This window comes from Onychomys torridus, chromosome 4 (genome assembly GCF_903995425.1).
Source record: "Onychomys torridus chromosome 4, mOncTor1.1, whole genome shotgun sequence".
In the NCBI taxonomy this organism is placed as follows: domain Eukaryota; kingdom Metazoa; phylum Chordata; class Mammalia; order Rodentia; family Cricetidae; genus Onychomys; species Onychomys torridus.
Genome location: NC_050446.1, coordinates 152360926 through 152375259, shown reverse-complemented (window position 1 = coordinate 152375259; position 14334 = coordinate 152360926). Strand labels below are relative to the sequence as shown.

Here is a 14334-nt window from a genome sequence, read left to right as displayed (position 1 = left end):
TTCAGAATCAATTTTGACCTGCATCTCTCTTTTCTCCTACTCACTCTAAAATTACCATAAAAAATTTCCAGGTTCCTTTTAACATTTTAGAATTGTCTTCCTCCATTTTATTGACTGGCTGGTCTCCCTTTAGTAGTTACCAACTCATTCTGCATAGAATGAGGCATGAGACAATAATACCATGCCATGACTACTCTGTAAATTAATGAGCCCAAGGGCTCTTTGCTGACTTGCTTCACAAGATCTTGTGGAATCCATGTTTTAATATCTACTCCTGCCATGCTCTACCCTCTGGAAGCAACTGGCTTCATAACAATGATCACAGACCTTCATCCTTGAATCCTTGAAAACTCCAAAGTATTCCTTTCCAAAGAAATGGGACGGTAGAAGTTTCATGGCCACCACCTTGCAGAAGAAAGAGGCATCCCTTCAAATGCTGAAGACTTCACATAAAATAGTTGATCTAGTTAAAATAACTTTAGTAATCCATATACAAATGAAATTAGAGGCACATTTTAAATTTTTATTGTTTTCTTGAGCCATAACAGGCCAGATACAGAGAAAGACCTTGAACAGTAAAAGCATGATTTCAAGCACCAGAAACTCAGTGTATTGGGTTCCTTTTTCATCCATAGTGCAGTGTGTTCTGAGTAGCTGTAATATGATCCCAAACTTGAAAATGGCTTGTGCAAAATATGAATGATGGCTTGTCTGAATGTGAGTTAGAACCAATACTATTATAGTACCATGGCCCACTAACAGTAAATGACAAATGCTACTCTTAATAAATCTAATACACCTGGTTTTCATTTCATAGATGAAAACAAACAAACAAACAAACAACAACAACAACAACAACAAAATAGTACTTCTTTGGGTTTGGGAGCTGGGTACAGTCATTCCTAGTGTCCCCTTTGCATTTGAAAGCTAAACTCATATGTAACTGTGAGATCTGTCTGCACAATGCTAATGTCCAGTTCCACAGTACCCATCAAAATGCTTCTAGGTGGAATGAGTTTGCCCCTTCTGAGAGGTGGGTGGGGTTGTAGACAGATCTGGAGTCTCACAACAAGACCAGCTTGTTCATATTCCTAGTAGAGCACACACCTGTTATGAAAGTGTCTAATGAAATTACCCTAAATATTTTATCATTTTTACTCCACCCACACTTCAATCAAATTATTGAATTTGTATAAGTTTTGAACTTTCCAATACCAAAATTTGCACATATTCTTTCTTTTAGAAGTTATGTCAATGCAATGTTCTAAGTAGTCTGTCCTGAGTTTCCAAATAAAAGTTTTCCTCAACTTCATGGGTGAAGTAGGCCACTTGTAGAGCTGTAAACACAGATGCAGTACAGATGTCAAGTGTATAGATACTGTACTGTTCTGAGATGACCTATGTATTGAATAGTCTCACAAAAATTCCAACTCAGATTCATTTTGATGCATATATAGTTTTCTTATATACAAATATCCCCTTACCCTCACCACTTTAGAGAAATGTGAATGGTGTTCTTGTTAATACTTTGAAGCTATATGTAGAAAGTCACAGTCCATTTTGTGACTCAAAAAATAAAGTCATTCTCTAAAACAAAGGAAATGTATTCCAACAGAAACCATATGTAAATGAAGGAAATGTCACTATAGGAAAGTGTGGCTATTTAATTGTCTATTTCAAAGCAAGACAAAGGAGTCACCTCATTGTTTCTTTGGTTTCTTTTTTCTTTTGGAGAAGTCTGTGGAAAGAATCTCATGGGTTTAGTTATAGTACAATGCTGTTGGAGTCTATTTTTGCAATCATCCATAGTGTAGTTGTTAGAAAATATCTTACTGGCTTTGGGTGACTCTTTGAAGAAACAGTTCCTCAATTCTGCAAAACTTCATGTTGAATGATCAGAACCAGCATAACTGGATTCTATTGCTTGCCCAGGCTAAGACAATCCATTCTACCTCATTGTTTTCTCTCATCCACTGCATCACCTCTGATTAGACAGATAACAATTGGATGAACTTTTATGTAATCATCAACAGATTCACTAATTATCCATTAAGCAACTGTTCCCATAGAGTTCTTGGCTTTGTGGAAAACACAGACACAGATCTGTCATGAACCCTACAGAGGAAGCATGGCAGTACCACAGCAAGATAGGATATATAGAAGCATAATGCCTCTGAAACTATCTAAAAGCATATGAAGTTGTATCTAGTTGTCTCCAATGGCAGACAGTGCTTGTGAAATCATTGGGAGGAATATCATACTATTTTAAGAAATAGTCTTTGAAGCCAATCTTTGAAGAAATGTTAAAAATCATAGTAGTAATCATCAAATATAAATGTTATCAGAAACCAAAAGAATAGAAGTAGTTGAAAACTAGTTCCTGTGGTAGAATCTTGACTCCCATCTTCAGGGAAGTGAAATTTTCCTTAGGAAAAAAAAAGAAGTTCCACATGGTGAGAATGAATGGAATACTTGCTTCATAAACTTGGCACTCATGGGCATGGTGTCACAACCTGAAATGCCAGCACTTAGAAAGAGAGACAAAACCAGCCCAGGCAAGAGAAGTTTCTAAGCCAGCTATGGCCACTGGTCTCTAAACCCCAGCACCTAGTGAAATGTAATTGTTAATAAGAAGTAGAATCCATGGGTAAGTGAATGATTGCAGAAGAATCTTTCTCGTCTGAGTTTCTAGTGGTAACAGAGAATGAGTGCACATTCAGGACCTCAGTGCAACCCTGCATGGCTCACATACACCCCTCAAAACATGTTATTTCTAGCCTAGTCTCTGTGTTCAGAATTGCCCTTGCAATGCAGACTTATATTCATTAATTTTTGCCTGCCGTATGTGATTTGTAAAGCTTGTTTTCTCCTTGAATCCTAATACAGTGCTGTTTTTACATGTCTCTGAAAAGGCAAAGTTGCTGTCATCTCTTAAGACAAAACAAAAGCCTTATTATCATCTTCCTTGAAAAAGTCACATTGTCTGGGCCTTCCTCTCCCCTTACCCCTACTTTGGAAGCAATAGAAATGCCATGTCTTTGACTCACTTCCTCCTAGGATGTGATTTCTTTGAGGTGGTTGTAAATTGATGTTGAATGTTGGGATTTTGTGGGGTGTTCAGCTTCCCACACTCCCTCTGTGACCCATCTCTATTGGAAATAACACTATTATAATCTGGATGCCCCCAGTACCCTGTGAAATGTCAAAGATACCAAGTGATTGGTCTAGGATTTCTCTCTGTATTCATCACAATGTATATTATTTTTAAGGGCTATGTGTAAGAGCTCAGTTTGAAATGGGACACAGTTCCACTAGCAAAGTCAACTTTTGCTATTTTTGAATGACAGTTTTAAATAAAACTTTGGTCAGAAATGAAAACAAATACAAAATTAAGATGAACTTTGTCCCTTACTTCTCTTTTTATGTAGAAGACATTGGCTATGAAGTGCCTGAATAATATAACACCAGCTTAAATCTTCATAACTTTGAAATCAATGAAGTGTGAAACATGTCTTCAGCATATGATGTCCCAAACATAACAGTGTTAATGAAATCTCATTTAAAAAGGAGAGCAACCCTCCAATTGAGCTTGTTACATCCTTATGAGCTTCCACAGTGCAGTCTGTGTGATTTCATCAGCTAAAAAATATTGGTTATCAGCTATTTGCTTAATCTTAGACATAAGGAAGTTATAGCACTAAAGAGGCTGAGTGAGGACAACAAAAGTGATTTTTAAGAGAAAAAGAAAAGCCAACTCACAGAGCCAAAGGATACTAGATTATAAGTTAATGTAATTAATGCAAGAAGTTGGATGACTATAGTCTCCATGAACATAGAAACTCAGCATGCAACTAAAGGAATGTACAAGAATAATCTGAACTCAGAGATATGATGCAAGGCAAGAGCTGACTAATATTGTCACTGAAGTCTACTGCACCTTTGAAAAAATATTTTATTGACAATTGATTCTTTTTGAAATATAATAAGAAAGAAGTTTTAAAACCATGTGTATGAAAACATTGATGTATATAGGAAGAATAAAGCAGCACTTATTTTGTAATGCAATCAGGTGATAATTCAATTTCCTGTTAACTGAACTTAAAGTATTCTCTTTCAGGTCATAGATTGGTGTCGCTTATCATATAAATTGGTCAATAAGATTTACAAATAGTACCTTTAGTGCTTGGATTTCTGGTCGTATCTCTAGAAAAGAAAATCAATTTAATTCCATGCACTGGTTTTCTCCTTAAAATTCATATGGTTTGAATATGATTGACAGGGCATGGCATCATTATGCAGCCTGTTAGATGGACCGATTATACTTATGAATACAAGAGTGGAGTGAATGAAAGCAACTTGTAATTGATTCTATACTTGGTCTGACTGTTCATTAACAGTATGAATGTAGCACAGTCACTCTTCAAATGGAAAATGATGAGAGCAACCTATATGTGCTCTCACATTTGTTTTAAAATTCATTATGCTAATATTTTCCACAGAATGTTTTAGCTGCATTTGTTTTGCCATGCATAAGTCTGATTGAATCTATGTAAATAGCTCTACTGTTTTCAGCATTTATTAGGCATTCCACTCACACATTTTTCAATTTATACTTTTGGAAATGATGAGGAGCTTATCTGTGTACTTCTTTAAAGGCATCCTTCTACCTCACCCTCCTTCTCTGTGTAGTTCAGGCTAATTTCCCAGGATAAATAGGGATGGGGGAGCACAGGGCTTAAAAACAAGAGCTGATTTATCAACTGATTGATTTCAGAAATAGATGAACAGAAAAGGTTCCATTTGTCTTGCCACACTCGAGTCTGATGAGACACAAAAGGGCCTGCCCCCTCATTTTCCACACCTTTTCAAGGGGCTGCATTTGAAATGTTGATTAAATGTACAAATTACATTTCTGTTCTCTTAGACTTCCTGAGTGAAATGAGAACAGTGCCCAAAGGCTGCTCTTCCTTCTCTGAATGTGGAGGTAGACACTCTGGGGAGGTGGGATCGGATCACAGCTCCAGAAACTTAGGATGCGGATGCTATAGCCTCCACACCTGACCATCTCTGTGTCCACAAAGTCTTGCCAGATTCTCATTCAAAAGAACCAACAAAACTAGGCTGAGCCAGGTGTTTGAATCCAGGAGCTATAGTCACACCACAGTCTCTACACTAGATTTTGTTTACAATGAATAAATATATTCATCTCAGATTCCTATCTTGTCTGGCTCTGACTTTTATTGACTCATTAATTAACTCATTAAGATAATAGACCAGAGAACTCTATACTGGTGATAGAATTAACCATATCAGTCTTTTTTATGGGCTCATATTTGTCTTATACCACAGTTTGTAATTGATACATATATGTATCAAAAACTCACCTCACAAAGCTGTCTGGAAAACTGTGGACTGTGGCTTTTAACATACGTACACAAAGGCTTTGATATTGTTCTCACCAAAAGAAAGAGATTGTATTACTCAATTTGAAACAAAATGTCTCCCCCTGCCCCCACCTTCCCCTGCCCAGTGGCAGATGTAACCAACAGAATATAGTGTTAATGGCGCTGTGTGACTTCCAAGGCTTTGTTATAAAAGACACCATTGCTCACGCTCTTGTTTTTGGAAAGCTGAGCTTTTGTGTAAATAAAATGCTGTATGGCTGCCATGCTGTGAGGAAAGCCAGACATACATACAGAGAGTTATGCTTCCCATACAGAGAATCACTGAAGTCATCAGAGAGAATGATGCCCCCCACAAACCCTTGGCCACATATTCTGCCACTATTAAGTAAGCAACTGCTGACTTGAGCTGTATAATAGACTCTAAGCCATACCCCATGACTTGTTCCCTTTCAGAATTTCTGACCCACCAATAACATCCGAAATAATAAAGATGTGGTTGTTACATTAAACCACTATGTTTTGCAGTCACCTTTTACATAATTGTAGCTAACTAGGCATTAAATGTGTATAAATTGAAGGGTCAGGTAGTGAGATTCATGGAAAGCACATGGCATATACAAATACGCATAGCCAGGCGGTGGTGGCACACGCCTTTAATCTCAGCACTTGGGAGGCAGAGGCAGGCGGATCTCTGTGAGTTTGAGGCCAGCCTGGGCTACTAAGTGAGTTCCAGGAAAGGTGCATAGCTACACAGAGAAACCCTGTCTCGAAAAACAAAACAAACAAACAAACAAAAAACAAATACGCATAAATTCTATCAATATGTAGTGACATTTATGTGGAAACATTTATAGCTAAGAATCTTATCTTGTGATAATATATCTCTTCACATTGATCTATTCATTTGGGCACAGATCTTTGGTCTTTAAACAAGGAGGAAAAGACTGGTTTCCATATTACCCTCTTTATCTCTAAAATTTCTTGACAATTATTTCAAATTCTTTGGCTATTGAGATAATTCTGAAATATAGTACATATGACTATGGAGAATTCTATTTACTTATTATGACTATATTAAAACTTTAAAGGAAGATGCTAATCATATAGGAGAAAGATGCTCATTTTTTGGTAATAGAGAGAACATGTTTATCATGTTTATTCAAACATGGTTTAGTGTTTTATATGGTGAGGCTTGAAAGTGAGTTTAATAGTGAAATTAAGATAATTAGTTTTTCCATTTCCTTAAACATTAAGTAGAAACTTGTCCTTTTTATATGCCACTTATAACATATACTTACTTTAAAATAATATATTCATAAAGCAAAATAATTGATGGCAACAAAAAACCAAAGATATATGAGATAGATTCACTGTTTTAAATTTCTTGTCTTTTTTCTTGCTTTTTCCTTAATAACATATATACACACACACACACACACACACACACACACACACACACACACACATATATATATAAAATAAAGAGAAGCTTATCTTTAAATGTGAACTAGCAATTGTTGTACAGACAAGATAAACCGGATCAAGGAATGTGGCTTAATAAGCTATATGCTATTTAAGTTAGAAACTGTCCCCCTGCATGGAATTTAGGAAAATTAGGAACTGCATGGAGAGGAAAAATGGAACTCAATATGGAGTGGTTACTAATAAGAAAAATGAATGATTAAGATAATGAAAGGAATTTCCTTTGAAGCCTTATATCTATTCACCTCCAGCTTTGTGAACCTGAGAGGTCAGTGTGTTGTTCAATAATAATACTTGATCTTGAATGCTGTAAATTTAATATAGAGCATAAAATACAAGGATCAATATTTTGATATTGGGGAAGGTCATTTATAGGCGGTTTGTTCTCTGACTTTTAAATGAAATAGAGAGCGGAAGAAACACATGGAATCATTTTTCAGAAATTCCACTGAAGGTATGTGGACATTGATGGCTAAAAGAAAGCACAAGAGGGGCTTTTATTTTGTCACCAGTTCTCAAAGGCTCCTCCCCTCCATGGTTCTTCCTACTAGTGCCTCTAAGACCTTTTCTTTCCTTGCATCAAGTAGGCACATCTTTCATAGCCTCACTTAAGAAGCACTTCTTCATCTCTGTACAAAAAGGGGGGGGCTTGACTATGTCCTGGTGTTCAGTTATGTAAGGGGTGGTAGAAAAGCCAGGCCTCAACTTGTTCAGTAAGAATAAGAGTGCCAAAGTGGCCTTACAACCTTCCCAAAAGCTTCATTTGTGTACTTTGGTCTTCTATGAGTTCCATGCATAACACAAGTTCCAACAGTCAAATGGATTTGGATAATCCTATTCAGTAGCTCCCTCCCAGAAAGCAACAAGCCATGAGAGGACCCAAATGCCCGGAGATGACCTACACTAAAGTAGTGGGTGTGTCTTAATTTTACCCCATAGAGTCTTAGTTTTAACTCCTATTTGGCTGCACCCTCTGGGATACTGCCTTATAGGATTCAGTGTTATTTGTCTCCAACTTTCCCATATTTGTATTCATTAAATGACTTGGAGCATCATAGCTGGATACAAAGAAGTAACCATAAGCAATCAAATAAATCAGGTCCTGCTCCCCTGTAGTCTAGCATCCATTTAAAAAATAGTAGCTAACATAACATAGTCATCAGAAAGTTTATTACATAGGATCCAAAGTCCTATTTCCTGAATATATGTAGTTTATGTTTTTTTATTGCAAAATAATAACATCATTATATGCTTTGTTTCAATGTGTACAACCTAATCTCACTTTATTCTCCACTTCTATGCTGGGGCAGTTCCCACTACAATGAGAACCAGGCCCACCTGTGAAATAACTCGGTGTGAACTCAGTGGGGTAGATTTTCTGCCCACTTTGATTGTATGACATCATCTTTAATGTTGTCTGGCAAGAGTTTAAATATTGTTTTAGAATTAATCATTCTGCTTAGAGGGCCTTTCTCAAATATCATATAATAGTCTCAGTATTTAACAGAGGGCCAGCAAAGTTCCCTTTCCATAATAGTTTATGGGTCTCAGTTCAAATTTTACATATAATTTTAACTGTACTATATTCCTGTTTTTACAAAGCACTTATTCTTGTCCTTGTTAAAACTAAGTGGTACTGATTAGCCAAAGTAAATAATTTCATTTCATTATAATAGTCTGCTAATACAGACCAAAATTTATCTCTTTGATCAAACTTGATTAGTTCTTGTAATTTACGTCAATGAAATGTCATAATTATTCAATTAACAGAAAACTAGGAAGCAAAAGTTTCAAAGTATTTCAAGTAATTTGGATTGAAATTTCATTTCTTTTAATCTTTTTTTTTTTACTTTGAAATGAGGATAATCTTACTCTGTAATGCTTCTGAATTTAAAAACTTACAAATGTGGGAACTGGAGCTGTAAATCAAATGGTAGCATGTGTGCCTAGCATGCACAACAAGGCTCTGGGTTCATTCCCAGCAACACAGTGCTTGAGGTTTACCTGCAGAAGTAAAAACTGTCAGATTTTATGTTTCTAAACCCACAATGAGATTGGAAAGAACAGATTACTCTTTGAGAGTCCTAATGCTAAAAATAAGGTGTGAACCATCATTCAGCATGTGTGCATACTATTAGTCCTAATACCACTCATGTTTGTGGAGATTGGATAATGTAGTTTAAAGGTTTTCATTTTAGGATCATGATTGTGAGAAAATCCTTTTAGTGATGTTTTCATGGTCCTCTTTATATCACATAATGTCTTATTTACAAGGAGAATTGTGTCTGGCATTGGTCTTCCTTCCCCTGTCATTTCAGATACTCATTTTTCAGTCAATTATTTCTTATTTAATGTCCCGCCAAGAATTTGTCTTCTTCCAGGGTGTCAATTGTACACATCTTATACAATGATCTGTCACACTTGGACCCAACCAATACCTGTGGAACAGTTCAATGGCAGCAAAATTCTTTTCTCTGGTGTTACCTCCCTGGGAAGGTAGACTGCTTTGAGAGTCTATGTCCCTGGAATCTTTTACAATGGAGCATTTATGTCATCAATATTTCTTAGCTTCCCTGTCTCCAGTCCCTAACACTAATATCTAAAATAAATAAAGCACCAGTTGTGTAAAAAGTAACAGTGCTTCACTTATCCTGTTCTCATTTCTTTTGCATTTGCAGATGTCATCCATACCGTAGGGCCAATAGCCAGAGGCCACATTAATGGTTCTCACAAGGAAGACCTTGCAAATTGCTATCAATCATCCTTGAAGCTGGTGAAAGAAAATAACCTCCGATCAGTTGTAAGTACTTCAGTGTTCTTTGTTTTGCATTCTTTCTCAGCCTTTATGCAAAGAAAATAACCAGTGCTGAGTTTATCATAATTTTGTACATTTCTTTTACATTATCAGTGTGTGCACACAGTTAGCTCTGTTTAACCTTTGTGTATGTGAGCATACGTGGGTATCTACAAATGCATCTTCAGATTCAATTCATGTTCAGAAACTTACTCCATGTGTTTTTCCTGAACACTGTTATTCCTTCAGATTATTTTCACTCCCCATAACCTAACAACCTGTAGCTAAGGATGTCACACACTTATATATTTTATGGAATTAGACAGAGAGAATTCAGAAAACGTGCATCTAATCTATTTTCTTAACAGTGTTCTGAGGGAAAGCTGGCATTGGAGGTATTTGTCTGTTTGCTTCCCCTACCCCAGGCTTGCCTGACTTTTCATCTCAATTGCACCAGGAAAATAAAACTCTGAGCATTATACATTGTAAGTACCCAATAGTAAGGTAATTTGCCTTGAATAAATTAATTTGGCTAGGATATCTGAGATTTTTAATTCCACACAGATCATAACCTTGCTGAAGTTGTAGAGAGTGAAAGAAGTTAAACTTTCTTGAGGTCTTAGCAGGCTGAGTAGACCTCAGCATTGCTTGAGAATTTACCCTACTGGTAGCTGTACAGTTTGCAAGGAGAACATTAAATCTTAGACACATTTGGAAAGCTGCACTTTGAAGTTGTACTTGTTAGCACAGCTGTAATTAAAAAGAGCCTTTTTCATTGTAACATGGTAAATTCTTTTGAGATAAAGATATATTTTACAAGCTAATTATACCTTATAATACCTTATAATATTTGCATTATATATACATATATATATATATATATATATATATATATATATATATATATACACATATATATATAATTTTGGTAACCTTTTAATTCTTAAAAAAAAAGTGTCCGTTTGCAAAATAATCAGTACCTAAATGCATGCTAGCATGTGTGTGTGTGTGTGTGTGTGTGTGTGTGTGTGTGTGTGTGTAATATACATACAGGGATCTGCATCCATGGGTGTCAACACTAGGATGTCTTCCTCTTATTGTTTGAGAGAAGGTCTCTTACTTGCTCAGATTAGCTTGCCTAGCCACAGAGTCCCTAGGACCTTTCTCCCCGATACTAGGATTATCGTCTCTCCTGGTTTCCTTTCTGCTGCTATGATAAAATATTATTCTAAACAGAAGCTCCTTAATGGAGAAAGAGGTTTTTGACCTACAAATACAGCAATAGGGAAGTCAAGGCAGGAACTCAAGCAGAAACTAGAGGACTGCTGCTTGTTAGCACACTCACAGGTTTATGCTTAGCTAGATGTCTTATACAGCCCTAGCTGGGAATGGTGTTGTGTACAGCAGGATGCCTTCTTATTTCAATTAGCAACAAAGACAGTCCACCACAGATATGCTCATGGACCAATGTGGTCTGATAATGCCTCTATTGAGAGTCCCTTCTTAGGTGACTCTAGGCTGTGTCAAGTGTACAGAGCCACATGGCTACTCAGCTTTTTACAGGGATGGTTGCTGGGGATCTAAGTTCAGGCTTTCATGCTTTCACAACCAACACTTTACCCACTGAGCTATTTCCAAAGCTCCAAGACCCTGTTCTCAGAAGAGAAAGCTGAAATTCAAAGAGTGGAGAGAAGTATGAAACCGGTGTTAATTTGATCTCTACAGGAAAAGCAAAGCAAATGTGTGCTTGGGAATAATAAAGGATGGTCAATATGAATAGTTGATTTTACAAGCCAGAGACTACAGTGCCTATAAAATGGATATTCATATAAGATTACATCTTGGAATATATAGATTTTAATATCTGAAAAGAATGTGCTAGTAGATTTATCTGTATTCCTAGTGATAATGTTTTTAAAAGGAAAAACAACACCAAGACACCCATTTCAACTGCCCAGAAGTGACATTCATCATTTTAACAGAGGAAATAAATAATTGTTAGGGGTGACCACCTTAAATCAATATATGTGAGAAAAGCACCAAGGATTGCATATTGCACTAGCTGGCTTTTGTCAAGCCTTTGGAAGTGTTCAAACAATGCTCTTATCTGGTCATTTTCATTTGGAATTAGGTCTACCTTTGCATTTTTGAGGATGACTTTGAAGTATTAACAGTGTGTTTCTTGAATAAAGTTAGCAGGCAATACTGAACTGAATTTATATGAATATTGGTAAATAAAAATAAAGATGGCAAGTACCTGTTGAATCTGAAGTGAAATGCTCAGGGAAATTAATGGCCATGTTCTTAAATGATTAACTGGAGGTAAAGTATTTGTCCTTATATTTTTGTTCTTTATCCTTTATGTATCCTCCTCTTTCCCTTCCCTCTCTCCCTTGCTACTTCCTTCCCATCCTCCTTTCCTTTTCTTTCGGAAAGAAAAAAAATGGGGCTGTTGATGCCATATGGTGAATCATGTTCTTCACCACTATTAAATGATTCATTACATCAAAATCATCAATTTATGATTATTTTCAATGAAATGGCAGGTGAATGTGGCAAGTTGTGTGTTTTATAGTATTATACATTGTAGATTTATCACAACATATAGGTCGATATTGTTATTAGAAGAAACATAGTTGTTAAGATGGAAATTAAACTCAACCTGAGCATATTTATTTATTAAAAGGGAAATTTCTCATAATTCTTGTACTAAAGAAGCCATTGATTGATCCCCATAACAGCTTCATGAGTTTCACAGGGATGAGATAACAGTAGCAACTTAATGGTTCCTTATATCTGGAAATAGATACTATAGAATTATGATATCACCTGCCTGTGGCTACATACTCTTGAGATCTGCAGGTATTTGGTCTCCCAATATTTTGGAGTTAAATGACTGTTTATTTTGGCAGGATAAATTAGATGGTGATAAAATTACTGAGCAACTGAAATTAAGAAAGGGAGAGAACTGCAAGAAAAGTCGAAGGGGTCTCTCTAAAAGACTGCTGAGCACAGTGCAGACAAGTTTAGCTTGCCTCATAGTTGTTTGAAATAGAGACAATCTAAAGAAAACAGAGGGCAAAGGTATAGGCCCAGATAAAGATCTAGAACTCAGGAGGTGATTTAGGTCATTGGATACATTATGGATGAAATGGTCACTATAAAAGCATACATTTTCTTAATTCAGAAAATTCTTACTCTTTCCTCTCTTCTATTTGTTCTTTGAGAGGGCTTTTACTAACTGTATACCCACCCCATCTGTACTTTATGCACTAAAAGTGAGAAACATAATAAGTTTATGATTGATCTGACACTGTATTTTCTGTCTGTGAATGTTTATCTAATATAGCCTCATAAATACCATGGAATAATTACATCTAGGCTTATAATAATTATTTTCCTGATTTTTTTCCACTTTTTTGAGACACAGTTTCTTTGTGTAATTCTGGCTGTTCTGGAACTCACTCTGTAAGACCAAGCTGGCCTTGAACTCAGAGAATCTCCTTCCTCTGTCTCCATAGTTCTGGGATTACAGGTGTGTGCCATCACTCCCCATTTATTTTCCTGATCTTATGATGAAGAATTTTAAATGAAAATTTCAATCTGGCTAGTCATTCATACACTCTTCTTGTCCAATATCTATTTCTTCCAATGTAAGTCCAAATGTAGTTTTTTTAAATATTTCCCAAAACTTGAACTTGCCTTGGGAATTTAAATATACAAAAATTGATTTCTTAACAAGATTGAGATTATTGATTCTAATATAGATAAAATTAATGAAGAGGATAATTCAGATTTAAAATAATGGGGCATTGAAAGCAGGCATAATGATTAAAGAGGACCATGAAGGGTTTCAGCTTTTGTTTGGGGATTGTTTTTTTTCTATAAAACTTTGGGAAAAGCCAAAGCAAATAAAAGAAAATCACATGTTTTGACATATAATTAATCTGTACCTTATTCAACCTGGGAAAGGTATAGCCAGGCTAGTAGAGTCCAGCTCCTGAATTGCTTTGAATTTTGAAATTATATTGTGTTCTGAGAAAATTAAATATATATGTACAGCACACACACACACACACACACACACACACACACACACACACACATACACCTATCGTGAGAGACATAAAGACAGGAGAGAGAGAGAGAGAGAGAGAGGGACTTTTGATTCTGCCTTGCCTAAAGCATACATGTACAGATTGCTATCAACCTGAATGGCCTCCAGAGGGAAATCCTCTAATAATTAGGTGTCTTTAGGAACAGAATGTGCCATGGTAAGCAGTGAGCATATTCAAGAATATTGAGACATGTGGCTATTTTTAATAGAAAAATGAGGAGGATCAAATAAGATACTTAAGAGACAATAATCTTTGCCCCAGACAATTAATGACTAGGTGGTGACAGTCCACAGTTGAGCAAAGCTGGCTGCAGAAGAGTTTCTGCAGAATCCTGATTTCAGAATCCCAGCGGCTTCATTCATTCTTTGTCAGGGTAGGCCAACAGACTCCATTTTGTTGTTAACAGCTTTCACAGCATGTTCGTATCCTGGTGAAACTTCAGGTATGAGCAGAGTGAGTGTTGGTGGTGAAGGAAAGATGGAAGCATTCACACTGGACAAGGGCTGGTAAATAAGAAGACAGCTCTATCTGCTAT

General features: G+C 36.3%; 1 protein-coding gene across 1 annotated transcript in view; it reads left to right on the top strand.

The window, feature by feature from the left end:
* Positions 1-14334, top strand: part of Macrod2 (mono-ADP ribosylhydrolase 2) — a 1315286-nt gene that overhangs the window by 474595 nt on the left and 826357 nt on the right. Inside the window, exon 2 of the mRNA XM_036186599.1 lies at positions 9566-9687. The gene's annotated coding sequence lies outside the window, so the exon portion shown is untranslated. The remainder of the gene's footprint in view (positions 1-9565; positions 9688-14334) is intronic.